The 11,940-nt window shown below is 38.7% G+C and overlaps 1 long non-coding RNA gene across 1 annotated transcript; it reads left to right on the forward strand.

Annotated features, from left to right (window-relative positions):
* The first annotated feature begins 2,442 nt into the window (after positions 1-2,442).
* On the forward strand, positions 2,443-3,393 carry LOC115921010. Its single transcript, XR_004062674.1, has 2 exons — positions 2,443-2,847; positions 3,285-3,393. It is a non-coding gene; the product is annotated as an uncharacterized LOC115921010 (long non-coding RNA).
* The last annotated feature ends 8,547 nt before the right edge of the window (positions 3,394-11,940 follow it).

The following is an 11,940-nucleotide window of genomic DNA, read 5'->3' on the forward strand; positions in this document are numbered from 1 at the left end:
GAATTCTTGGTGAATCGTACTATTAAGCACAACAGAGTATCTAAGAAGGCAGGCCAGGAAAGGCATCGTCATAACAAGGAGCCTTCAGGTTCATATTTGACTGGTCTGTAACATAACTGTTGGTCAATCCATTGCTTACAAGAAGTAGGTGATTCCCTTTAAAGCCTGTCTGTACTAGTTTGGCCAGGGGGATTAAACCTCCCTGCAAGGTCATTGGAGAGGTGGTTATCTCATCAAATCAGCTCTCAATTAACACCGATTAGGCATTGTTTGCTATATAGAGGGCGCAAGTGGCTATAAGTAGTGCAGTGGGGATTTAAACTTTTTGGAATAGCAAGAACTAAGCAGTCAACAGGTCTGAATTTTGAAGTTTGAATCCAGGGACCCATTTCACAAAGCCTTTTTTCAATGACAAATGACAAAAAACAGTGACAAATCGGCTTATAACCAATCAGAAGCAAGGATTCAGTAGCTTATAACAAAAACTGTCATTTTTCATTGATGGCAAGTTTTGTGAAACGCCCCCCAGGCAGAGTTCTTTTCAGTACAATGGTATCAGACAAACGAGCAGCAAAATAAACCTTTCAGGGTGAACTCAAGCAAGTTTGTTTCTAGATTGTTATATCTTGAGAGATTTCCAAATGTGTCCTAGGTAAATTTTGGGTCAAGGTTAAACCATTGTTAAGACCAAGCGTTAGAGCAACAAACAGGGAAAGGCCTTGTAAGTAAGAGCCTTTGAGCAGAACCATTTTCCTAAGATAATGAGTTTCAGGTAATGTACATTTTGAGTTCATTCGGTTTGTTGCTTTCTTCTCACTTGGAAAGGACTTTTAATTTCTTTATGATTCTGTTTTTAAAACATTAATGTCAAGAATATGATGATTATATGAAGAGATGCGAAGGCATTTGGATTTGATAGGACCCCATACCAAACTTATCGCCAATTAGTTCAACAGCATTATTGAGCATGGTGCCAACGACCTTCAGGAAATCCATTCTAGGGACATTTCAATAACTTATTGGTTTGCTTATAGAAATGACGTCTGGAATATATGTGAGGTGATTATAAGGATCTCATTTCAATTGTATGAAGATTTTAATTCCAAAAGGAGCTAAATCTATTTTTGACCATTCAGAGAAAAAAGAAATTGTTTACCAGATATTTTGTACAGGCGTCTAAAGGAAAAGTGATATTCGTAATTGCTCCCAAAATTAGCAAAATAATTTTGTTGAAAGACGGTAAAGTGAACAATGTTCTGATATCAATAACTAAATTTTCATCAAAAGTGGATTTAGCTCCTCTCGGAATTAAGCTCTTCATATGTTGCCCTAGGTTATTGAAATTGTCCTTGAGGTGATTTCTATTTATGAAAGTTTTACAGTCATGTTATTGGTGTCAAACAATTCGTATAAAGAGCCAAGAAAAACCAATTTATAAATACAGCTATGTTTCGAATATCACAGCAATGAAGAAATGTGTAATGCGACCTGTTTTCATGTTATAGAGATATCAACTGCTACGAGAGGACTGGCTGTTTTTATACGCTCAAGGGAAATTGACCTCCGCTGCTATCACCCCTCGGCGCGCCACCCACCCAGGCGCGCCTCGGGGTGATAGCAGCGGAGGCAAATTTCCTGAGAGCCAGTACAGAAACAGCCTGTCCTTGAGTATTAAAGCAGTCGATATCCCTTTTATATGCCGAATTCAAAGAAAAATCTACCAAGAATTCTTACCTTATTCTTTTATTGAGTAAAGATTGGTTAAAACATCACAGAAAATCTGATAAACTGTGTGTTTATCACCGCCCCAAAAATGACTGAAATTTTGTTCAGTTGGGAATCACAGACAAAAAGCACTGTATGATGTCCGCGCTTGCTCAAAGAACAGTTTTACACGTAAACCAATGGGTATCGCAGCAAGATTTTATTATTTTCCCGGTAACTGGAATTTTGTCAGTATTTTACTCTTGGACTATTAAAAATGGTTTTGGCATTTTTTGTTCCTTTACGGGAATGGCTAAAATCACGACTGCAATTTCGACCAATCAGATGGCTGGATTTCTTAAGTGAGGTTTATAATAAACAACAACAACACAACAATTGCTACTACCATTTTTTACGACAACAATAACAGAGAAAGGTAGTTGAGATGACAATGTAGGGGCTGATGTTTTTACCAACATGTTTTGTTTGATTAATATGGTGGACTAATGAATATTAATGAGTCAGAATGAATCAGGAGAGCTTAGGTATTTATTCTAGTTCATCGTGACTGTGCCATGGACCAGTGATGGCCTAGTGGTAGAGTCGCTGCCCGGCAAGCAGTAGATGCAGGTTCAAGTCCCGCTGGTTCCAAGATTTTTTCTGACTTGTTTTTCAATGCAGTGCGATCAATCGATCTTATTTACTGGGCGTAAGCCACAAATATGTTTAAATAATTGAAATTTCTCCCAGGAAGCATTACATTTATAAAAAAAAATGTTTGTACTGTAAAATTCAGAATTGTGCCCTTTTCAACAAAATCATACTTAGCTCATCGAATTAGGGTTATTTGGAAATTCTATTCATTGACTACAAAACACTGTAATAAGAATGATTGATTTCTTGGCGGATATAGGAGCATGGCCATGACATATGTTTATAATAGTTTAAAAAACCTGAGTCATTGGTCAAATTTTGAAGCCAATTGAAGTCTTATGCACAATCATAAACCTTGAATGTGTTTATTTTAGTACATACATGTTTTGTAATGATGTCTGGTGCACATGTCTTGTTGTTATTTATTTCTCTATTTATTTCATGTGAGATAACTTCTCGGGTAGCTGGCAGAAGGGCGTTAGCATTCAGGTATGCCATGAAGCCAATTTCTGGTAACTTGCTTCAAGGTTTTTAATCAATCTAAATACATGTTGTACCATTTTGAATCGACAGGGATATCTATATTTATCGACTACCAGTACCAGTAATGAAAAAGTGAAGATATATGGTAACTACCCTAATTTGAGTACTTTTGAATCAAATAAGCAATTAAAAAAAAAAAGTTACAGGCATCTAAATGATAATGACCCAACAGTGCATGTTTGTAGTTGGCAGAACGGCTCAAAACATTTTCTGCCTACGCTCAACAAATTATCTCCCAGGAGTGTATGCGAGCTATTATGTAACATCGTTTCTGCATTGTATTCCACCCAAAATGAACATTTATGTTATTGTATTTTCTACTACACTAATGTCCTTTGGCAAGACATTAATCCCCATTTCCCACTCCCCATTCGAAATGCCAGAGTGCTACATATTTCCCAAAAGCTATGACTGGGGGTAAAAATGATGAAACACCAGGAACGTCACAGCGTGACGGACATGTATGCTAGACCAATAGGCACCCTCAGCAAACAAAATAGTTTGCACTCTTTATTGTTAACATATTTCACATAAACTGTCAATGAAATATAAATCTTAAATAAAATAAAATAATTATTACACTACGATCATCAATTAAGTTTTGAACTTTTCACGCTTGGATGGGTACATTTATTTCACCGTTAGAAGGTCTGATAAAGGCCATTTCCTTTTATACTTGGTCTGATGTGAGCTCTAGAAGGGCTATTAACTTAAAGGTCCTTTTGACATCATTACCCTGATTTCCTTCTGATTGTCATGCCAGGCAACAACACAATAGGCCTGTTTTCATCAGCTCGAGATTACCAAATAACCCGCTATTTTCAGACTCTGGATATTTTCCCTTTGCTCGAAATTGCGTCTTCACCAGACCGATATGTTCATCACAAACTAGCTCAGACGGCACAAATTGGCCCGCTATTTCCTATATGGTGGGATATTTAAAAACACTCCCCAAAACCAAGATTTCTGTGGATTTTTTCTCGACCAAATATCCTACTAATTGCAACTTCGGGCTGATGAGGACGCAAATTAACTAGTAAATTTGCGATCAGGATAGTTGAAGTAGCGGGTTACTTGGCAAACTCGAGCTGATGAGGACAGGCCTAATGCTCTCATAAATGAATTAGACTCTCTCTATCATATTCATTATGACTTTGTTTAGGTCATACTGCTTGAATGAACATCAGTTGACGTTAAGACAGTACAAAAGTGTGTTATGAGGAGTTTAATTTATGAGCGTATAGTAGATATTTCTTCATTAATGATCATAATACTTCAGGTTTATAGGACTATAGAGAATACCAAAACCACATTTGTCACAGTAAATCGTGCATAGTAAGCGATATGGAAATCAGTTCCCTTGCTCCTAGGTGCAACATTATAATAATGATGATAGAGACAAAGGCCAAGGGGTCAGTAACACAAAGACGTAACTCCTTTTTCGCCATTTTGAGAAAAAGTGGTTATGTGTCACAGAGCACTTGAGCCTTAAGGAATTAAGTCTATGTTTCACTAGCCATCGACTTTAATTGGGTTTGGATGGAGTTAAGTCTTTGTGTTTCCTGGAAAGCCCACATTTTTCTGAACATGTTGATATCAAATACTCATTTTGGCAAAATTTGGAGTCGCGTCTTTGTGTCACTGAACCCTCGATATATTATGCTTATAAAGTCTGAGGTTAAGTGTTATGTTAAATTCAAAAGAAATTTATGAACAGAAGCACATTGTTTGTCGTTGACAGGAAGGAGGCACTTCAAATTCACTTCCCCTACGTGATCATAATCTGTAGCAGGGTGTGCAAAAATTAAATGCATTGCATTATTATAGATTTAAAGAGAAGGTTGAGTTCTGGGAAGAGGTGAAAAATAATTTGTGAGCGTTATCATTCTTATTATGCAAGTGTGGAAGAACATCAGATAAGACATGTTCCCTGAAAAGCATGGCTCTTCAAATGCCTTCATATTCTAAATATGTCATGTAACATCGTAAAACTCGGGGGTGGGATTATTATGCCACGTGTTCGTGTAGTCCCATATACATCTTTCTGTGTACAGTGTTTGTAACTTTACCAAGACTTGGCCAAATTTCTTATCATTTTGATGATTCCAGAACCTTGCAATACACACAAATTCTTATATGCTAGATGATCAACCTTTTCTGGTCGATTCCACACCGTTTCTTTCACAATCGCACAACCAGAACTCAACTTCATCTTTAAGAGAAACACTTTCTCTAATTGTAAGAAGGGTTAGCAAGGATGAATTGCTTTGTAAAAGACTTGAGTGAAACACTAAGCAAAGCGGGTGGAAAATTGTATTAAGCCAATACATTATTTCTTTGCATCTAAGTACAGTGCTGTTGCCAAACACAAGTGACAAGATACAAGCTTTCATGTTTTCGTCTGATACCATGTCCTTTAACTTCTTTGTTTATGGCTTTTACTAGCCTACATGCTTAATAATCAAAAGAATACATAAGGCCCAAATAATCACTTCAGAGAAAGCACTTTTATAAATGACCCCAAAATATCCACAGATCTTGTACACATGGAGACGTCCCACTTTGTGCATTTTAGAACAATCACCACGAAAGGATAGGTGCTCCATGAATACCCTTTCGTTCCACTTGTCTATAATGGAATTAACTGCGGGTGCATCAATTCATTAATGATTACATAACCTTCATGAAAACGCATCCAGCAATTGTCTTGATGGGTTTTACAGTTTCGCACAAATGTCCTTTATCTGCCCATGTGCTGATACAGTGTCGTATCTGAATTGGTTAATATGTTTTGGGTATCATTTCATCCCTTTAAATTTTTTTGAAAGAAACTTTGATACTCCAATTAGTGTTAAAGGAAAGAAAATGCATTACTTGCTTGGAGAGTTGGCCTTTTCGCTAGTGATTAAAGAGAGGCTTATTAATACTTTTATACATCGCGTGTAGATAAGTTTAACGTATTCTTATTTCATAAAATGACATGTGGATGTTTTCTATGTAAAGAATTAGTTATAAAAGATGTATGAATGTAATGAATTTTTGGAGAAGATAAAGAATATGTTCTATCCAATTTGTTTCTTTTTGAATAAAACTAAATTGAACTTTATATGTGAATTTTACATTTTATTTAATTTGTGTGAAATTGGCATGAAACCTGGTGATATTATAAATATTTATTCATTGATATTCTGTTTTCATGATTTTTGTTTGCAAATAATCTTAAGGTTGTCAAAGTCTGTATGTATCCTTGATATGGAGATTTCATATTGAAAGAAAGTATGACTTTATTTTGTATTATAATTATAAGCAATTGGATTATATTTGAAACCAGTTCTCAAATAATATCCCCCACTCTTGTTGTAACTAAGACAATGTCCTACTTAAAGTCTATCTGAACTAGTTTAACCAGGAGGGATTATACCTCCCTGTAAGGTCACTGGCAGATGGTTAATACATGTATCTCATCAAATCAGCTCTCAATTAACATAAGAAAAAGGGGACCATGGGAGACCAACGGTCACCGCTTAGGCATTATTTGCTATATAGAGGGCGCACGTAGCTATAAGTAGTGCAGTGGGGCTTTAACGACAACTCAATATTTGTAATTTGACTTCATTTGTTTGCATGTGATAATTACTTTAGAAAGCAATTCAAAGTCCCAATCAAAGACTTCTAAGTGGTTGTAATTTGATTTCATTTGTTTACAATTGATAATTACTTTAGAAACCAAGACAGTCCAATTTAAAGATGAGTTAATAATTGTCATTTGATTACTCTCGTTTACGCGAGGTAATGATGTTAGTTTCCTGCTCTGATGCATACACGAAATGAAGTTTTTTAGTTTAAGTTACGTCATTTCTGAAACCATATAATTATGTTTAGATTTAGAATGCAACTGAATCAAAATGACTGCATGAAATTTTTACCCTATGAGGTTGTACTTAAATATGAAACGATGAGGTACTTGTAGTTTTCCACAAAATGAAAAGAAAAGAAAACAAAGATTATACCGAAACAAAAAACAACAGATATCAATAATATGAATATGAAACCATGTAATTATGTTTATATTTATAATACACTGAATCAAAATGACGATGCATGATATTTTTACCCTATCAGGTTTAACTATAATACGAAACGATGAGGTACTTGTACTCTTTCACAAAATGAAGAAGAGAAAAAAGTAAACCGAAAACAAAATTTACAATAATAAGAATATAACAAAGTAGTAATAGATAATGGGAAATGAAACAACATAATGTAGTTCGGAATAAGAATTGATTTATTTTTGAAATAAATTTTCAACATGAGCCTTTTATGAGTTCGTCCGGCCAGCCCCCCCCCCCCCCCCCCCCTGGATCCGACACTGGGTCCGGCTAAGAGTTTATAGTGATTTCAAGATGTACATTTGCAAACATTCAACCCAAGTGATGTAAATGGGTACCTGTCAGAAATTAATCCCTTGAAATGCTAGAGCGCCGCATTGGCCGCCTTGCTAAAGCCAGGAAATAATCGGGGCAGCGCCTGGAGCGTACGCGTCACGACGTGACGGACATGTGCGCTATATAAAATGTGGTTTAATAACATTTGGAGTGGACTATTAGGCTATTATTATTATATACAGGGGCGTACGCAGGGGGGGGGGGGGGTTCAAACCCCCCTTTGGTATTTTTATGTATGTAACCCCCCTAAAAAAAAAAAACCTAAACCCCCCCCCCCCCCCTCCTTTGGTTTTTTTTTTTTTTTTTTTTTTTTTTTTAAATTATACCCACGGCTAACCTAAATAAGGTGACCTTACCCCCCCCCCCCCCCAACGAAGAAAAATGTCAAATCTTGAAATTTCGAGACCAAAAAAAAAAAAAAAAAGTGTCCGCTTACCCCCCCCCCCCCCCCCCCCCCCCCCGGTTTGGATTTGGTCTGGTGGTATGACCGGGGTATAAGAGTACGTTTGCCAACGCAAGCGTAAAATATCGTCGTATTAAGCGGTGATGTCATTTGATAAAACAGACCATAAAGCTCTCCACAGGTATGAACATTTCAAAATATTTATTGGAGGGGATTTCTTTCGAGACACATTGTAAAGACCAATTTTAAAAGATGTTTACAGTATATCGTTCATACTTTTAAACTAAGTTCTTGGGATATATATTCAAAGCTTTTCAAGGTAAAGAACTGTTCTTGATGCTACATGCTTGGTTAAAGATTGACTAACATAGCAACAATTTATGCATGAAAGGTGAATTTCTTCCATATATTTTAGGAATAACGACATGAAAGAGTGTTTATCCAATTTTACCTTTTGGATCAAATACGAAGCATTGCTAAAAATCCAATATTGAATTTTTAATGGAAGTGAACAAAAAACTCAGATCTACAACAAGAGCTCAAGTTGCTGTGGTATAGTTTATTATTTATCACAGCTCATTTGATTTTCCATTGTATAGAAGAGTGCCAGGTGCGACCATCATCACCACAAAAATGAACCGATTGCCCAACGGGAAAGGACATTGAATAAAAGTGTGTTAAACAACTGTCGGGAATGATGTTTATTTTCCACTACCACCTAAAGTAGTACTTTGTCGCTATTGCAAAAGCATGGTCGATGGGGGCGCTCCATGTGCATGTGTTGAAGGAATCAATGATTGGAACATAAAAAGCTCCTGTTTAAAATGTCAACGCTGGATGACAATTACCTCACCCGTCCTTTTGTTTATCATCTGGGGTGTTTCACAAAGACTAACATCGAATTTAGGTTGGACTTAGTTATGGCAAGCGATTCACGCCACTGTTTGCTCTCACCATTTACTGGTATCTCAATTGGCCTCTCAAGGAACGTACATAATCATGGTCACAAATCTACAGAGCAACAAGCAGCATTAATGGCCTGCCATAGTTATAATCCGACTTAGTCTTTGTGAAACTCTCCCCTGATCTCTTACGGATTAATATAACATGATATGGTAATTGGTGATAATTAGCGACAAAATGCTATTTTCACTATATAATGGAAAATCGATGATGTTTAAATGCCTAATTGTTGCTTACCAAGGCTTTCCTTTTCCTACCACGATATTCTAAGCAAGTAAATGCTAGCAATTAGGAGAAGCGGCAACTTGTGCATGTTGTACTTGCTGACTCCCATGCGTCAGGTACTAGGGTGGTCTATGGGGCACGACGTCAGAGACACAGCATCGCACAAAAATAGATGGAAAACGAACCAGTGCAAAAATTGAGTTGAATAACTCGCGTATGGGTAGCTCCCTCTTGTTTAATTAGCGCAGACAATAACGCAACGTAAATGACACCTCGTGTGTATCGGACGTCAATCCCAATTCATGTCCTACCCCTTGCATAATAATCAACCAAAATACCAAGAACAGTTTTTTTTCCACTTCATGCTTTCATAACCATGCATGTCACCAGAACTATTTCATTCTAATCATCGACATTTCATCATTTTCTTTGCCGCATTCCTTAACGGCACATTGGTGACGACGTAAACGATGATATTCGACCAACATGCGCATATGTCCACTCCAAGCGCAAAGAAGTAGAACTCCTGCGAGACCCGTGCAGACCTGCCGGTAGATTGGAGGATGAAGTAGGTGGTGATTGGCAACCAGGAGACGTAGTACGCTATCGTCATGGCAACAATAGTGCGCAGCGTCTTTAGTTGTGCGGAACGACGTGACAGCGCCGATGCTGCTTTGGCTCTAGCACTGTCACGTGACAGTTGGACGATGCTGCTGCCGGATGACGTTGCAGTATCGGAGCGAAGTCGCGACGGAGTGATCAAGTGGGCGTCAAGTCGTGAGGAAATTGTGGATATCGCGTCCAAAGCTAGGTGGGGTGATCGGCAATCACATGCGACGTTGGAACGGGAACTCTGTAAGCTGTTTCCGCCTGACGTCAAGGTATCGGTTCGAACTCGCGACGGACTTGTCATCTGGGCGTCAATAGTCAGATGCGAAAGCGTTATATCGTCTCGGACACTCATAGGAGACCCATCCAGGCTGCTCCCACGTGACATTATCATATTGGCGTGAAGTCCTTTAGGATGTGTTGAATGTTTGTCCAAAACTTCACTAGAAGGTAGCGAATCACATGTTATGTTGACCCGTGGACTTCGGACACTGCTTGAACATAATGTTGTGGTTCCCACATGAAGTATCGGGGGACCGGTCGACACTTCGTCCGGATTTAGATCACAAGGTGTCAAAGCGTGGTTGATGCTGGAACAAGATGTTTGGACACTGCTTCCACGTGAGCCTGGTGCATTCACGCAAAGCTTTGATCCATCTTTGTGTATGGTACCCAAAGATACGCCAAGCGGTAAATAACATTCTATGGTTTCACGAGAATGCCGAATGCTACTCCCGCAAGATGCTGTAGTATTGGAACGAGGTCGCGACGGACTTGATAAAACTGCGTCAACGGTCGTCTGAGAGGGTGCCAATTGACCCTTAGGATCTACACGCCGACGTTGGCGGAGGGCTGCACGCATCATGCAAGCATTTGCCGTCGTCGACATCAGCAGAGGTACTGCAATGAAGGTAAATAAAACACCGACCCAGGCCAGATCAGAGCCGCGAATTTGAAACGGATTTCCTGCGCATCGCTCGGTATTGGAATGGAACAACGGGAAGCCTTGGATAGGCAGGATAGGAACCATTGGAAGTATGGACAGCACGAGGATGATAGCCAAACCAATCTTCGCCCGTTGAGGTGTCACAATGGTCGGGTAGCGCAGTGGCCAGTTGACCATGAGGCACCGGTCGACGCTGATGCTGCAGAGGATCCAGGCTGATTGGTAGAGGAAGAGGAAATGCCCTCGCAGGAGGACTGCGCATGAGACCTGGTCCAGCGGCCATACACTGCTCGGGCCCATGATGATGCCGTATACTGCACCGCATACCCCAGCAAACATGTTGACAACAGCAAGAGCTTGATAGAAGAACACTGTGGTCATGTCATAAAGATCTTTATTACGTTTGAGAAGAACCAGGATGAATGTATTGCACGACACGACCAGGAACGCCAAAATGACATAGGCCATACACTGGACGACTCGGCGAGCTAAAAGATCCCTCGGCATAGGCTCATCGGTTGTTCCCGTTGTCATCATCGCCATTGTTGAGTTGGAAAATGAAATGTCTTCCATCAAGTCGAATCTCGAAGAGCCTCCTCTGTACATTATATAAAAACTTCAATCAAAACAAATAAGAAGATTTTGTTAACACTTTGTGTCATGCATCTGACCTCCGAGCGTTACGTGTATATCACTTCGCGTGGGGTAATCATACGAAGAGATTCAAGATTATTTGAAATCTTCGCAAAGCTTTTTTGTGTTGCACAAAGCAATCCTTCTGTTAGAACATTACTATTGTATTGTTTCGATCAGCCCGCCTGGCAAACGAGAGACTGTATAATTAAGCACTCGTGACAAAGGAAAGGTTAATTTTATGACTACTAATCAACATACATATCATTGTTTTCTCTCATATGACAGGTTTGCGACCATTCATCATCCCCGAGAAACATCTAATAGAAGATAATGGTTTCACAAACGATGCAAAAATTGTTCCATGAAGTGTCTTTGACGACGATTTGAGTATTCAAATATTCCAAAATTCAGATATTTGTTAATTCCGAGATGTAATTTTTGTTTACTTGTTATACAGAAGGCTGAAAACCCGTGCATCTTAAAAGAACGAATCATACGTCACAATGATTTTCTTTCAGTTACACTCTTGTAACTTATCTATAAGGGCATCATTGCAAAACGAAAAACTCTTCGAAATCAACAAGTGTAGATTACATTCCACAGAAGGGTAGTATTCCCAGAAAGAGCAACTGATCTTCGATGAGACAAAGTACAGTCACTGCATTGCATGTCCTCTGAATAATATGTTAGACATTACATTTTCGCTTGTCTTCAAACTCTCAACGGTAAGAAATGTAAATCCGTACAAGATGCTTTGGTAGAGTGTGAGATGGAGATAGTGAGTTCTTAGGTGTCATTAAAGTCGTCTTGAT

The sequence above is a fragment of the Strongylocentrotus purpuratus genome, unplaced genomic scaffold (assembly GCF_000002235.5).
Source record: "Strongylocentrotus purpuratus isolate Spur 01 unplaced genomic scaffold, Spur_5.0 spur5_scaffold_1, whole genome shotgun sequence".
NCBI classification, from domain to species: domain Eukaryota; kingdom Metazoa; phylum Echinodermata; class Echinoidea; order Camarodonta; family Strongylocentrotidae; genus Strongylocentrotus; species Strongylocentrotus purpuratus.